Below are 16,319 nucleotides of genomic sequence, written 5' to 3' on the forward strand. Positions count from 1 at the left end.
GGATCCAGTTCCCTGATGTGGAAACTGATGCAAAGATCATTCTCGAGATCCCAGTGTTGGAGGTGGAGGTTGGCCTGAGCCAGAGCCCGTGTTTTCCTCTGACACTTCCCCGTCTCCCCCTCAAATCCTTCCTGCAAGGGTTCAGAGGAGCACCCAGCCACGGCCCCTCCCTCAAAATGTAACATTATGCAGCCATTAAAAATAATGATTACACACACACAGATGACTAATAACAACACGAGAAAATGCTCATGACACAATGTAAAGAGGAGAAAAGCAAGACACAAAAATTGTAAATACAGTATGATAAAATTATAGTCACACGATCGTGCACACCAACAAGACGCTGGAGGAAAATACACCGCAATATCCACAGTCGTGTCGTGCGTGTCTTAGGACCACGGCTGATTTCTTTCCTACTTTGCTCCATTTGCCCAACAGTCAATCCATGCGCATTACTTTTCAAACGAAGAAAAGATACCAGGTCCAAAAAAATGATAGCTTTGTGGCTGAAATACTTGGAAACCTGCTGTTTTCCACTTCAACTTCCTCTCCTTCCAATCCCTCCAAAGCCTACATGTTCAGTACAACGTGACTCTAGCCAAGAGGCATCGCAGGAGTTTGGGGGCAACCGGCGCCTCCCCAGACCCACGCACAGCTCCCTCTCTCTGACCAGCCTGCTTTGACCAGGCTCTCCTCTGCGTCCGGTGAGGACCCCCCGCCCCGGACCCTCCTCCCAGCCCCCAGCCGGGGCTCCTGCTAACGCTCACCTGACACTCGCTGGCCGGCCTCCCGAGACGCGAGACGAGCACACCTGTCCCTCCAGGTGAGGACTCGGCGGCGGCGCCTCGCAGGAAGGAGGGAGCCGGCCGGGGGCGGGGCCGTGACGCCACCCTCCCAGCCCCGCCCCCGGCTTCCCGGCCCCGCCCCGGCTTCCAGGCCACGCCCCGGCTTCCCGGCCCCAGGCGGTGGTGATTGTCGTGCTTGCGGGGTGAGCTGCCGGGGACACTCCTCCCGCCCCGCACGCCCCACGTGGGCGGAGCCCCCAGCCACCAGCCGCACCGACCAAAGGGAGCCTCCGAGTGCTCCCCCGGGGGTGGGCGGGCTGAAAGGGGAGGTACTACTTTTCCAAAGCGAGGGTCCCTTTGAGAAAGCCTGGAAAGAGCGGGGATCCCTACTGCCCCCCCCCAAACCCCCACCCCTCCACCACCACCCCGGGTTTACAGGGACTGTTAGGTCCGCAGGTTCCAGGTTCAAATCACTGGAAGTAAGGAGTGACGTCCGAGGGACAGAGGGAGTCTCTGCTCCCCCGAGTGTTTTCTTCTCTTTGTACCCCCCTCTGGGTGCTTCCCCAGGACCCTTCCTCCGACCCCTTCCGACGCCAAGGAAACCGGAATGGGGGGTGTATGGTGAGTAACCAAGAAATGTGGTTCCAGCCCTTGGGGGTTAGGAAAAGGTAATCGGGCATCTGACACCTGTGGTCAGAAAACTATTTTCATCTACTTTATATCATGCGAGATTGCTTATATTTGGCAAAGTTCTGTATTGGAAACGCCAACCTGCCGGCTGTGGCGAAAAGAAAGGGCACCGCTTCTTTGAAAAGGCGATCCAGCCTCGCCTATCCAGAGCTTTAAAAATGTGCTCACCTTTGGACCCAGCAATCCCATTTCTTTTCTTTTCTTTTTTCTTTTCACATTAAAAAAAAAATTTTTTTTTAATGTGTATTATCTTTTGAGAGAGAGAAAGAGAGAGAGAGTGGGGGAGGGGCAGAGAGGGGGAGACACAGAATCTAAAGCAAACTCCAGGCTGTGAGCTGCCCGTCATGGGGGATTTGAACCCACCAACCCTGAGATCACGACCTGGGCCACCCAGGCACCCAGAGCAATTCTGTTTCTGAAAATCTACCTAAGGAAGTCATTCAGAATACATGTTCATCGAGGTGTTCCTATCGCTTGCTTGCTTTATTTATTTATTGTGGTGTTCTTTATAATGGTGAAAATTGGAAATAAGTGTAGGTGTCCAAAACCCCAGGGCAGGGGTGACCAGCACAAACACGCAGTGGAATATTACACAGCCATTAAAAGGGATGTTTACAAACAGCTTATAATAATATGAGGAAATGTGTTATACTATTACAAGAAGAAAAGCAGGATGTAAATGTGTTGACAGCAGGATTACAGTTGCGCTGAAACGCAGAACACAATCTCACGCACAGGAAAGAGCCTGGAGAGAAATTCTCACTGTGGTTCTCTCTGGGTGGGGGCACTACGAGGCTTCTTTTTCATCCTTCTATTTCCTGCATTTTCTTCTAATGGGCTTATATCACTTTTATAAAGCTCCTTTATTTTAGCGTTTATTATTTATTTTTGAGACAGAGACAGAGTATGAGCAGGAGAGGGGCAGAGAGAGGGAGACACAGAATCCGAAGCAGGCTCCAGGCTCTGAGCTGTCAGCGCAGAGCCCGACGCGGGGCTCGAGCCCACAAACCGTGAGCTAATGACCTGAGCCAAAGTCGGACGCTTAGCCAACGGAGCCACCCAGGTTCCCCAGAGCTCCTTTATTTCATAAAACGTTCTCATTAATTGAGCACTTACTAGGATCTAGGATAAGCCCCTTTCACGTAATCCTTGCAATAGCGTTGAATAATAGGAATTACTATTTTCCTCATGATACAAGATGAGGAAACCAAGGTCTGAGAGGTTGTTTCTCAAGGTCAGAAATGCTTTCTCTCTTTCAAGGCCAAGGGGCACTTTTAAGCACCCTCCTGATTAGCCACCAGGCTAAAAAGGCTACCAGCCTCAGTTGGGCTAAAGGGAGCCACGGAGAGGGTTTGTCCATCCTTGGGCTTTAAGAGGAGAAACACTGTGAGAGGGAACCACAGAGTCTCAGCATGCCCTCCTTCCTCCCCGTGGGTGGGTCCTTCCCTCCTGCCTGGGAGACTTTGAGGCTGACTCACACTGGTGGGACCCAGGGAAGATAGAGCTTTCCAGAGACCAAGCTCCAAAGTTGAGAGGTCAGCTAACTCAGCCTCGTTGATTAGTTGTAGCCTTAATATATTTTTCTGATTATAAAGGCAACATATAGTTATTATAGAAAATTGGAGAGACCCGTAAAACATAAAGAAGAAAGCAAAAGCCGACCCCTTTATTGCTTTGCCTTTTATTATAGGTATTTTATTTTATTTCTTTAAAGTGTATTTATTTATTTATTTTTAAGTAATCTCTGCACCCAATATGGGGCTCGAACTCATGATCCTGAGATCAAGCGTCTCATGCCTCACTGCCAGCCAGGCGCCCCTAGATATTTTAAATTTTTTTTTTCAACGTTTATTTATTTTGGGGACAGAGAGAGACAGAGCATGAATGGGGGAGGGGCAGAGAGAGAGGGAGACACAGAATCGGAAACAGGCTCCAGGCTCCGAGCCATCAGCCCAGAGCCCGACGCGGGGCTCGAACTCCCGGACCGCGAGATCGTGACCTGGCTGAAGTCGGACGCTCAACCGACTGCGCCACCCAGGCGCCCCTACATATTTTAAATAATACTGAACAGTAGAGGGAATATAGTGTAACAAACCCATGCACCCAGCACTTGTTTTCAACAAACATCAATATTTCCCATTCTTGTTTCATCCATCCCTCACCTACATTTTGTTAAAGGGAATTCCAGATGTATTATTTCACCTATAAATACTTCAGTAATTACCTCTAACAGATGAAGAGTTTGTTAAACAACAACCCACACACATAATACCCTCCCTACACCTAGCAATAGTAACACCGTTTTTTTCATCAAATTATTTAAGAGGCAGTCCCTGTTCAAATTCCCTAATGTGCCTCCAAAACATCTTTTTCCTGGGGCGCCTGGGCGGCTCAGCTGGTGAAGTGCCCGATTCTTGATCTCGGCTCAGGTCATAACCTCATGGTCCGTGAGTTTGAGCCCCGTGTCCTGTTGGGCTCCGTACTGACCATGTGGAGCCCGCTTGGGATTTCCTCTCTCTGCCCCTCCCTCTCTCTCTCCCCTCCCCTCCCCCACAATAAATACGAAACACTTTTTTTTTTTTTCAACGTTTATTTATTTTTGGGACAGAGAGAGACAGAACATGGACGGGGGAGGGGCAGAGAGAGAGGGAGACACAGAATCGGAAACAGGCTCCAGGCTCCGAGCCATCAGCCCAGAGCCTGACGCGGGGCTCGAACTCACGGACCGCGAGATCGCGACCTGGCTGAAGTCGGACGCTCAACCGACTGCGCCACCCAGGCGCCCCAATACGAAACACTTTAAGAAAAAAGTCTTTTTCTAGTTGGTTTGTTTGAATCACGAGCCACCTAAGGCCTACTACCTATTATATCTGGTTGATATATCTCTTACATTTCTCTTTCTCTCTCTCTTTCATTGCACTATAATTTACATACCATAAAATGAACCATTTTAATTTTTTTTAATTTTTTTTAATGTTTTGATTTATTTTTGAGACAGAGAGAGACAGAGCGTGAGTGGGGGAGGGGCAGAGAGAGAGGGAGACGCAGAATCCCAAGCAGGCTCCAGGCTCCGAGCTGTCGGCACAGAGCCCGACGCGGGGCTTGAACCCACGAACCGTGAGATCATGACCTGAGCTAAAGTTGGATATGCTTAACCAACTGAGCCACCCAGGCGCCCCAAAATGAACCATTTTAAAGCGTACAATTTGGTGGCTTTTTGTAGAGTCACATGGTTTGCAGCCATTACCACCACCTAATTCTCTAACATTTTTATCACCCCAAAGAGAAACCCCCTTACCCATTGGTAGTCACTCCCCATTTCTGCCCTCCCCTAGTCCCTGGGGACCACTGATCTACTTTTGTCTTTTGCCTATGGGAAATAGTTCCTATAAATGAGATCATACAATACGAGACCTTTTGTGTCTGGCTTCCCTTAGCATCATGTTTTCAAGTTTCAACCACATAGCATGTTGTCCGTACTTCCTTCCTTTTCATGGCTGAATAATATTCCAGACTGAGTTTCCCAGTCTGGAGTTGCTTGATTGCATCCCTGTGGTGTCTTTTAACATGTTCCACTATCCCCCATATTTCCTAGAAACTGGTCATTGAAATGTGGACTCTAGAGGCTGGAGGCTTGATTGGATTTGGATACAATTATTTTATCAAGAATATTCCACAGATGACGTCATCTTCTTCCTGGTGCCTGAGAGCTCTGCTGTCAGGCTCTTCTACTTTCTAGGGATGGTAACATTGATCGGCGGCTTTAGGTGTTGTTAGCCTTGTTGTCTCTTATAAAGGTACCCACCAACATCTGACCCAGTGATTTTAACATCCATTGATAATCACAGCCTAAGTCTGCTCTTTTTTTTTTTTTTAACATTTATTTATTTTTGAGAGAGAGAGAGAGACAGAAAGCACACAAGCAAGGAGGGGGAGGGGGAGAGAGAGAGGAGAGAGAGAATCCCAAGCAGGCTTTGAAGCGCCTAATGCAGGCTCAACTCACGAACCATGAGATCATGACCTGAGCCCAAGTCAGGTGCTTAACCAACTGAGCCAGGTGCCCCTGATCTCCCTTTTCAAATGAGGAAAACTAAGGCCCAAAATGGTGACGAAACCTGCCTTTCTTTGATGAGTCATTTGGTAATCCATGTCAGGAGATTTGAGACGACAGATAAAGGGAGAAAACACAGTTCTTGCTCTGCTAAATATAGACACAAACAAGGTGTATAGAACCATAAGAGAAAAAGATATGGGAGTCATGGAAGTCTTCCCAGAGGAAGCGTCACTGGATCTGGGCCTTCAGGTATGTGTAGGAGTTTGCCACGGGGACTAAAGGCAGTGGAATGAGCCCACCGTACGAATAAGGCCTGAGGTGTGACTTGGGCTGTGGTCGAAGACTCCATTCCTCACCATGGACATATTCTCACAAATGTGTGTCTTTGGGAAGGAGGAAGAGAGGGTGTGGTTTGGCCCATCACATACTTAGAATATGCAGGCTTGGGGCGCCTGGGTGGCGCAGTCGGTTAAGCGTCCGACTTCAGCTCAGGTCACGATCTCGCGGTCCGGGAGTTCGAGCCCCGCGTCAGGCTCTGGGCTGATGGCTCGGAGCCTGGAGCCTATTTCCGATTCAGTGTCTCCCTCTCTCTCTGCCCCTCCCCCGTTCATGCTCTGTCTCTCTCTGTCCCAAAAATAAATAAACGTTGAAAAAAAAAAATTAAAAAAAAAAAGAATATGCAGGCTTATTACAGAGTGAGGAGTACAGACAGCACTGGGATAGGAGTCTGGAGATTAGTGTTCAGCGCACTGTGAGGCCTGGATGTTGCACCCAGGTATGGTCCCTACCCTCAAATGCCTAAGAAAAACGGATGGAGATAGACCTGGGGTCATTAGCTCTTGCCCTAGAAAGGAGAAAGGTCACCTAGTCCAGCCCTCCAGAAGGGGGAAAAAATGTGCAAATCATGCTGTCCTTCATATACAAACGACACCTAGAAATCAATAAGAAAATAAGAATACAAACAGACTATTTGCAGAAAAGGAAATACAAAGGTCTCCGAAACCCAGGTCAAGACTGCTGCCTCATTCAAAATAGGAGAAATGTTGGGGCGCCTGGGTGGCGCAGTCGGTTAAGCGTCCGACTTCAGCCAGGTCACGGTCTCGCGGTCCGTGAGTTCGAGCCCCGCATCGGGCTCTGGGCTGATGGCTCAGAGCCTGGAGCCTGCTTCCGATTCTGTGTCTCCCTCTCTCTCTGCCCCTCCCCCCGTTCATGCTCTGTCTCTCTCTGTCCCAAAAATAAATAAACGTTGAAAAAAAAAAAAAAGAAAAAGAAAAAAACAAAATAGGAGAAATGCAAATTAAAATTTACACAGAGATTCCACACTCAGCCGGCAGGTGAGGAAAGGTACAACATTTTGGGAACACACTGACGGCAAGTCTCGGGGGGAACTGGCACCTTCATTTGTGGGAGAGTAAATGAGAACAGCCTCTAAGGAGGGTAACATCTACCAAATTGACAACTGCACATTTCCTTTGTCCTCGGAATTCCAAATCTAGGCATTTATCTTACAAGTATAATCGTGCAGGAGGGAAATGGCCTATCGAAAGCGTTATTCATAGCAGAGTCTGTGTGTGTGTGTGGGGGGGGGGGGTTGGAAATACCTTTTGTCCATCAGTAAAAGGGCTGAGAAAGTAAATCATAGAACATTAATCCAAGGGACCATAAGGAAGTCACATAGATGAGGAAGCTCTTTGTTTACAAATGGGGAAAGGGCTACACAAAGTATTGTGCTGCGTCGGTGTCCCTTTATGGAAAAAGGCAGGGAGAAGAAAGAACGCACATCATCTTCTTCTGTTTCTATTAGACGCGTGCGTCTCTGGCCGGCCGTGTCAGAAGCTGTTGAGTGGCCGTCCCCTCCAGGAGAGGAAGTGGGGGGCTGGGGGCAAGGCACGGGACGGAAACTTTTACCGTACCCCTTTTGGTAACTTTCAGACTTTGATCCACGTGCAAAGATTTTCCATTCCAAAAAATTACATGCAATTCAAAGTTTAAGGGTCCGTCTTACACAGAGTGGCTCCGCAGGTGTCCAGTTTGTAAGTGCCTCTCATAGGCGGCCCAGGGTGGAGGAGGGCAGGAGAGAAGGGTTGTCCTCTGGCAGGGCATCCTTCTTGGTCTCCTGATTTAATCCTCATGGCAGCCTCCCCATTTTTCAGATATGGCCACTGAGACTCAGAGCCGGAGAATGACACCCTGAGCTTACAAGGCTGGGGTGCGGTGGGGAGCCAACGTCTAGCTCACATTCATGGCTCATGACCTTCCTATCGGCCCTGTCACCACACAGTGCCAGCCCCAGCTGGCCAGCAGGCGTGACGGGTTTCTCATTCAACTGGTGCCGGCCATGCTTCATCCTGAACTTTCTGGTTATTTGACCGAAGTGTACTATTGTTTGCCTGAATTATGCTTTATTAAAAAAAAATTATAAGCCGATTGAATGAGCAGTCATAGGACTGGAATGATTCTGGGCTAGGTTTACCAGGGGCTTGACTCAACTGGCCCCTTCCTTGGATGATTTGGGAGTTTACTTTAAATGTAGCAGGCGCTGGATTCACTAGCTTTTTGAGTAGGCATGGATTTGGAAAGAAATGCAATTAAGTGGTTCTTTAACTAAATTAACGAAATTATTTTCCGACTGGATCATGGCAGTTTCTTTCAAGACTTAATTTGCCTCCTTCTGAAGCTTTTCTAGAGTTTACCAAGGAGTGCCGGGGGCAGTGGAGGCTCCTACCAGTCAGGTTCACTCTGTGTCGCAGGGGCTTCCTGCCAAGTCTGGTCCTGGGGCCACTTCCTCTGGGAAGTCCTCTAGGATCCCCCACACTCTGCCCTCCACAGCAGTCACGCCTCCCTGCCCCAGCTTCCCGGTTCACACTGGCTGGTAGGGAAGGGTTTCCAGAACTGTTGCCCTATAAGGCTCTCTGCTCTTGTGGGACGCAGACTGTGGCTTCACCTGGTCCCAATGCTTGGCACATGTCTTGGCCCAGAGCAAGGGCTCAGGCCAGGGGCGGAATGAATTCACCCCAGGCCTTCTGGGTCCCAGGCCACGGGACACAAGCCGCCCTCCCACTCAGCTGGGACATTCAGCTTAGTTCTTCTGAGGGGGGGGGGGGTGGGTTTCTAACTAACCCATGGTGGAATGATATCCCAGCTAACCCATGGTGGAATGATATCCCCCTAATCTAGCATCTAGCACCCCCTAATACAGATCTCCAAAGTGCACCGGCCTCTACGGTTTACGAAGAGTTCCCCACCCTCTCTCGTTAATACCCAGAGCCATCCACTGAGGCGTGGGTTCTCTTCTCCCCTCGTACAGCTGACATCCCCCCGGGGCTCAGAGAGGGGCAGAGTCTTGCCCAACATCACAGAGCCGGTGGGCGGGGCAGGTCAGGACTCCAGGCTCCTAGAGAGCAGGACTGAGGCCAGGAGGTGTGCAGGGTGGTGGAGACATTATAGGAGGAGCCTCACCCTGTGCTTGAAGGGTAGAGGGATGCGGACTGGGGAGAATCTAGGTTCAGGGAGTTGTGAGATGGGGCAGCAGGAGGTCAGGGTAGATTCCACAAAGTCCTGGGAGGTGAGGAGATGGCCAGCAGTAGTGGGAGGAGGAAACTGACGTGGAGTCGCCTATTCAACCAGCAGCAGACCTGAGGGCGTGCAGGGGCTAGCCCTGGGCTGGGCCCCGGAGGGTGGTCAGGAAGATACCGAAGGACGAGGAGGTGTCTGCCCCAGCTGGAAAAAGAGACTTCTGCCAGCTGATGCCTCTCAAGGGCCCGCTGTGTACCTGACTCTGTTCTAATCGTTCTCCACACACTGACCCGCTTAGCCCTGCGGCCAGCCTGGGGGCTGGGGCTCAAGTTCACGGGGCGGGTAAGAGGCAGAGCTAGATGTGAACCCGGGCAGGGAGGCCCCAGAGCCTGGCTCTTTGCCGCACTGCCCCGGCCTCCCAGCACACCGGGTCACGGGCAGGGGGGATGGACGCTCGGGGATGTGGAAGGAGCCAGCTCTCAGAGGCAGGTTTTCTCGCTTTTTCTGCGTTCCCAGCAGCATCGCGGTGAGCGAACAGAAGGCAAGAGGACTTGGGTTTAAGCCCCACCTCGTGCACTCACAAGTGTGCAAGCTTGACCTCTCCGAGCCTCAGTTTTCCCGTCCGTAAGATGGGCGGAGAATCCTTCCTGGAAGCTTATGGAGAGAAAGCTCAGCACCTGGTCAGTAAAGCGGGGTCCCCTCCCTCGCTCGCTTGCCTGAGGAGGACAGGGACACAGGCGCTTCCCTTCAGCCCCAATTCCAGCGGCCTAGGAAGGTCTTCTCGTCCAGCCCTCTATGTATACAGAGAGCTGGCTCGTCTCTGGCCAGAGATGCCCTGAAGAGAAGGAAATTCTTTGAACTTCTTGATGATGATGCAGTTGGGCATGATGACGATGAAGGTGGTGTTGGTGGTAGGGACAAAGCTCTGGCCCCTCCCTGACATTCCGGCAGGGCAGGGCAGCCTCAGCTAAGTGCCGAGCATAGCTCTGGGTTGGGGGGTGGGGGTGAGCACCCAGAAAACTCCCCTGTGGCGGTGGTGACTTTGGCTGTCTCACCATCTGAGCCCCACCCTCAGATCATGGCTCTGATGACGCCCTCGGCCCCACCTCTACTACTCTGTGACCGAACGTGTTCGTTCCCTGGCACTGACTACTCAGGAAGCTACATTTCCTAGAAGGTTGTAACCAAAGCCCAGAGAAGGGAGACACTTGCCTGAGGTCACACAGCAAATCTGGACAGGGCAGGAACCCAGGGTTCCAGGCTCTGAACTCTCTGCCAGCCCCACTTGCTCCCACTGAGTTAAGAGGGTGGACAGGGAGCCCGCTTTAAACAAACCTCTCGGCAGATTGTGCCAGAGCCCCTACTGGGCGCTGGCACCAGGAAGAGCCTGGAGTTTGTGGGGAGCCGGCTCTGCCCAGTGGAAGGTCACAGGGCCTTGGGGGAAGACGAAGGAGGCACCCAGAAGTGGGGGCGAGGTCGGCCTTGGAGGGTGGGAGGGGCCATTCCTAGAGGCAGGAAGGCCAGAGTCAAAGGAGGGAGGGAAGGAACGGCAGGACGTGGGCTCCCGTGAGGCTGCTGCTCCTCGAGGTGGTCGTGGGTGCCCACAGGGCGAGCAGAGGGTCCTGAGCGTGGTGGGGCCCATTGGCCCTCGCGGGGTGGCGGGAGAGGTCAGCTGGGGCCAGGGGCCAGGAGCTTTAAATGCCAGAACAAAGCCTCTGGGTCATATCTTGCAGACTATGGGGGGTCCCAGAAGGTTTTTAGCAGAGGACAGGACCGAGGGTTTTCCCAGAGGCCAAGGGTGTGCGTGACAGCTGGGGTAGGGGCAGGAGGACTCTAAGACTCCCTGAGTTACCATGACCGTGCTCTTGGGAGCATGGAGTGTCTTGCCCAGCGTGACTCTGTGTTGGGATGGTCGGGGTCTCGGATGGGTTGGGAGGTGTTGGGACATTGCATGACAGTGACAAGGGAGTCGTGAGTGTGCTAGCCGTGCCCTGCCTGCCTGTCCCCCGTCAGTGCCCCATTTCCTTCCCCTTTTGCACTCTGTGCTCCCGATTCAGTCCCCTTGCCTCTTGGGGACACACTCTCCCTCTTCTACAACTTTGAGAAGTTGCTCAAAACTGCTCTGCTCTGCCTGCCTGATTTCCTGCAATTTGTTTTGTTTTTTTTAAATGAAAACAATTTGGGGTGCCTGGGTGGCTCAGTCGGTTGAGTGTCTGACTTCCGCTCAGGCCATGATCTCACGGGTCGGGAGTTCGAGCCTTGCATCGGGCTCTGTGCGGACAGCTCAGAGCTTGGAGCCTGTTTTAGATTCAGTGTCTCCCTCTCTCTCTCTGCCCCTCCCCTATTCACCTCTGTCTCTCTCAAAAATAAGCATCAAAAATTTTTTTAAAAAATGAAGTTGTCATTTTAGCCATTAAAAAATTTTTTTTGAATGTTTATTCATTTTTGAGAAAGAGAGAGAGAGAGAGTGCAAGCAGGGTAGGGGCAGAGAGAGAGGGAGACCCAGAATCCGAAGCAGGCTCCAGGCTCCGAGCTGTCAGCACAGTGCCGGATTCAGGGCTCAAACCCACGGACCGTGAGATCATGACCTGAGCGGAAGTCGGATGCTTAACCGACTGAGACACCCAGGCGCCCCTATTTTAGCCATTTTTGAGTGGCACTAAATACATTCATTCACTCTGCCGTGCCCCTATCACCACCACCATCATCCCGTACTGAAACTCCGTGCCCACCGAACACTAACCCGTCCCCCCCAGCCAGGGGCCGCCACCCTTCTTTCTGTCTCTACAAATTTGACTCCTCTGGGTACCACATGCGAGTACAACCATACGACCTGTTTCTAAAAGCCCAGAGGGGCCGCCTGGGTGTGGCTCAGTCGGTTGCGCGTCTGACTGCAGCCCAGGTCATGATCCCGTGCTTTGTGGGTTCGAGCCCCGCGTCGGGCTCTGGGCCGACGGCTCGGAGTCCGGAGCCTGCTTCCGATTCTGTGTCTCCCTCTCTCTCTGCCCCTCCCCCACTCTGATTCTCTATCTCCACCCCCCCCCCCAGTCCTGAAAATAAATAAACATTAAAAAAAGCTCCGGGGGGCGGGGGGCGCCTGGGTGGCTCGCTCAGGTCATGATCTCACGGTCCGTGAGTTCGAGCCCCGCGTGGGCTCTGTGCTGACAGCTCAGAGCCTGGAGCCTGTTTCAGATTCTGGGTCTCCCTCACTCTCTGCTCCTCCCCTGTTCATGCTCTGTCTCTCTCTGTCTCAAAAATAAATAAACGTTAAAAAAAAAAAAAAAAAGCTCGGGGGACAAGCCACTCCCTCTGAGAAGTCTCCCTGACTCCCAAGCAGAGAATCACTCGATGAGCTTCAGGACCCCCCTGCTCCATGCATCGAAGCGGGGGGGGGGGGGCCTCCAGAGGGCTTCTCACCCAGCACTCCTGCTTCCATAGTGTGGCCTTGAACTGGGGCCAGGGGAGGAAATTCTTTGAACTTCTTGGAAGTCCATGATGATGATGATGATGGCGGTGATGATGAAGAGGGGGAGGAATCTCTAGCCTTCCCGCTGACACATTTCTCTGACCAGGGCGGTCCCTGCAGACCGGGATCACATTTTTTACCACCTCTGCCAAGGCTGGGCACTGCCTGGGTCTGAGGGCAGGGTGGCGGGGGAGGACCGCAGCTGTCGCCACCATGCCACCAGCCTCTCATCCTCTGTGCCCCTCCCCATGGTCCTTGATGCTGGTGGCCCTGGCTGTCCCCTCTGTGGCCTTCCCTCCCCCCCCATAACTTGGGGGGGGGGTACTGGAGGGTTGGCCCTTGATGCTCTCCCCTAACCCTGGCACTGTCTGGAACATGCTACCCGGGTCAGCTGGGAGGCTCTCTTCGGTACTTTTTTGCATTGTGAGTGGGTAGGCCTGGGGAAACTGAGGCACGGGGAGGTGTTCTGACTCACCCAGGCCACTCTAGAAACCTGTTCCCCTACTGTGCCCCATCTGAGGCCACATGGGGAAGCAGCCTGCTGGGCCCCTGCCCAGGAGACAGGGCAGACCCTAGGCTCAGTGCCAGGTGTCAGCCAGGCTGACCCGGGTCATATGGTTCCAGCCTGCTCACTCGTAGTGGCCATGGCCCCATCCTCATCTGTAAGTGGGACAGGTGCTGGTGTTGTGTCCCACGGGGACCGGAGCACCCAGTAAGGCAAGCACTCCAGGGCAGGGCCAGGCTCGTGGTTAGGGGCTCGGCAAATATCCCCTCTGCCTTTTCTTTCCTGCCCTGAGGTATGACAGCTGGGTGGTGTAGACAGGCCTGCAGACAGGGAGGTTCAAGTCCTGGCCTGCCTCTGAGCTACTCTGAGCCTTAGTATCTTCGTTTGCCTCCTGTAGCTGCTGTGCTGTGCGCGTGAGAGGGGCCATGCCTCGGGGCTTCGAAAGGCGCCCCCAGCTTTGTCCTCCCTCTTGCGGGGGATGGAAGGGGCTTGTGTTAGGCTGGCCATGAGGAGGCAGCTGGAAGGGGACCAGGTGGGAGGCAGGTGCTGGGCGGCAGGGCCGACACTGCAGAGGTTGTGAAGGGGGGTTGTCCCCTGAGTCCGGGACCTCCCACGGGGCCTCTGGAGCCTCTCCCTCGTCCCTCTGTGTGCAGAATGGACTTAAACGTCCCTTAAAGGGCCAGGGAGCACTGGTCAGAGACAGAGGCACACCTCTGCCCTGTCCTCAGTGTGAGAGCACAGGCACATCGCTTCCCCTTTGGGGGCTGGGGTTCCTCATCTGTACCTGGGGATTCCCACAGGCCCCGGGCTGGGCTTCGGGTCAGGTGTGACCTCAAGGGACTTCCCTCCGTCTCCCAGCTTTTCTCCACCTGGGGATAAGAGGCTTCTGTCCGTTGGAGGCAGGACCCCACCATCTGAGCCCGGACACCAAGGCACAGAGCCCCTCTCCGTTTGTTACTAACGTTCACTCAGGGATTGCCAGGGTCAAAAAAAGTCCCCTGGAGGCAGCCTAGTCCATTTGATAGATGGGGAAACTGAGGCTCCCCGGATGAGGTGACCTGCCCAGACCAGGTAGTAACAGCCAGACCCCGGCCCAAGTCCTCTCCCTGAGGCTTTTGCTCTCTGAAGAGTCCAGGCAAAGGCCCTGGTCTAGAACTCAGGCGGCGGGCGGCGTGGAGGGCGCTCGCCTGCTGCCCCCGTGTGGCCGCTTCGGGTGCTGCATCCGGGACGCCGCGGTGCCTCCCGGTCGGGGTCACGCGGAGGAGGGGGCTGGGACACTCCTCGGTGCCAACCTTCCCGCGGACGCGGGGCAGCTCACTGAGGGAAGACGAGCCCTGACTGTCCTAAACCTTCGGGCCTGAGCCTGCGACCCCTAGAAGTGCCTTGAACGGGGTCACTTAGAATAGGGAAACCAGGAATGCTTCTGGGGCGTCGTGTCACTCCAACAGGTGGCCCTGAGGGTTGGTGAGCGCCCCGCCTTGGAGAGGTGCAGGCCCCGGCTGAATTATGTGCTGGACTAAAGTAGCGAGGCTTTGCTGAGCCACCCAGGCACCCCAAGAGAGTTTCCTTTTAAAATAAATTTGCTTAGGGGCACCCGGGTGGCTCCGTCGGTGAAGCGTCCGACTTCGGCTCAGGTCATGATCTCACGGTTCGTGGGTTCAAGCCCCGCGTTGGGCTCTGTGCTGACAGTTCAGAGCCTGGAGCCTGCTTCGGATTCTGTGTGTGTGTGTGTGTGTGTGTGTGTGTGTCTGCTCCTCTCTCGCTGGTGCTCTGTCTCTCACTCTCTCTCAAAAATAAACGTTAAAAAAAAAAAAAAAAAAAGAAAAGAAAAGAAAAAGAAAGTGAAGGCTGATTCAGAGAGACCCAGAGTGAACGTGGAGATGTTACTGGGCCTCCCCTCCCACCTTGGGGGGCCCTGAATGCCAAGGGGAGTGGGTGGGTCTTTGCCGGGGGTCACAGCTGCCCTCTCAGGCCCCAGAGCACCCAAAACCCCAGCGGAGAGAGATCTCTGCCTGAGAGCAAGGAGAGATAACAAGCCCCCCTTCCCACCCTGAACTCACACCCATCGGCCCCAAGCCTGGCCAGCTTATGTTGGGAAAAAATCTCCCTGTTCTCATCACCTCTGCTCCAGATTCAGCCTTTTCTTCGGGAAGGAAACCAGCGCTCATTGAAGAGTCTGATCTGCTCCATTGCGCGACTCTCCTGACCCACAGCGTTGCTGCCCTGAGACCCGAGAGCCACTGCCACCCGATACAGATGAGGAAATGGGGACTCAGGGAGGGGATCAAATGGGAGTGTGAAGAGTAGCCTCCAGAAGGACACAGGGGAACAGTCCTGGTGCTTGCCTCTGGGCACGGGGGCGGAGAATGAGGAGACTCACTTTTCTCTTTGAATGTTTACATCATGCCTTACGAGGCGCATATATTCCGAGGGGCTATAATTATAATGCATGACCGTGTGCTTGCTCAATAAATGAATGCGAAAGTAAATAATCACCTGGGGAGCTCCTTAGACACGTGGGCTCCTGGGCTGCAGCCCCCCCCCCCCCCCCGGGGGATGGAAGCGGTAGGTCTGGGGGTGGCAGGGGACCAGGATGCGTTCCCCAGGTGATTCTGTCACAGGTGGCCCGGGACCACACTTCGGGAACAAAATCGCCAGCTGGGGCCTCTTCCCACCAGCCACCAGCCGGGCTCACGTGCAGGGTCTTTTGCATATATTTGCATGATTTCTCTGGTTCCCCAGGAAGCCTCCGTTAGCCCTCACGCTCCTTTCTGCCTGGGTCTAAGGAAAACTTCTCCCCTCCCACCTCATCCCCCAGCCCTGCCCCCATCCCCGGACCTGTAGAAGCCCCTCCTCCTCACTCCCACCCCCCCCCCACCCCCCCCACCCCCGTCCTCCAGCCAGATACACCGTTCTCGTGTCCCCTCTGCACGTTCTCCCGGGTCCCCAGGGCCTGGCACACACACATCACCTCCCTCAGAAGCCTTCCGCACCTCCCAGCTGAAAGTGCGTTCCCAGTCCTGCCCTCCATCCCCTCTGCTAGACTCCCAAACACGCCTGCCCCCCACCCCCACCCCCCACCCCCGGCTTAGGAGCGTTTCCTGTGCCCAGGGCTGAGCCCAGCCCTACACCCATCCCATGGCATCCAGTCCCTCAGAGACCCCATGACCCATGAGACGGGACCGGGACCGCAGGAGGCCCATTTTACAGAGGAGAAAACGGAGCCTTCAGGAAATCACGTGACTCGCCAGCCAGCGGCGAGCCCTTCCCAACCCACCAGTCAGCCTCCTAAAATGCCCC

General features: G+C 53.8%; 1 long non-coding RNA gene across 1 annotated transcript; it reads left to right on the top strand.

Moving 5' to 3' along the window:
* Positions 1-1,221: 1,221 nt before the first annotated feature.
* Positions 1,222-15,511, top strand: LOC111561443. Its single transcript, XR_002744097.2, has 2 exons — positions 1,222-1,409; positions 15,151-15,511. It is a non-coding gene; the product is annotated as an uncharacterized LOC111561443 (long non-coding RNA).
* The last annotated feature ends 808 nt before the right edge of the window (positions 15,512-16,319 follow it).

This window comes from Felis catus, chromosome B4 (assembly GCF_018350175.1).
Source record: "Felis catus isolate Fca126 chromosome B4, F.catus_Fca126_mat1.0, whole genome shotgun sequence".
Taxonomy (NCBI): domain Eukaryota; kingdom Metazoa; phylum Chordata; class Mammalia; order Carnivora; family Felidae; genus Felis; species Felis catus.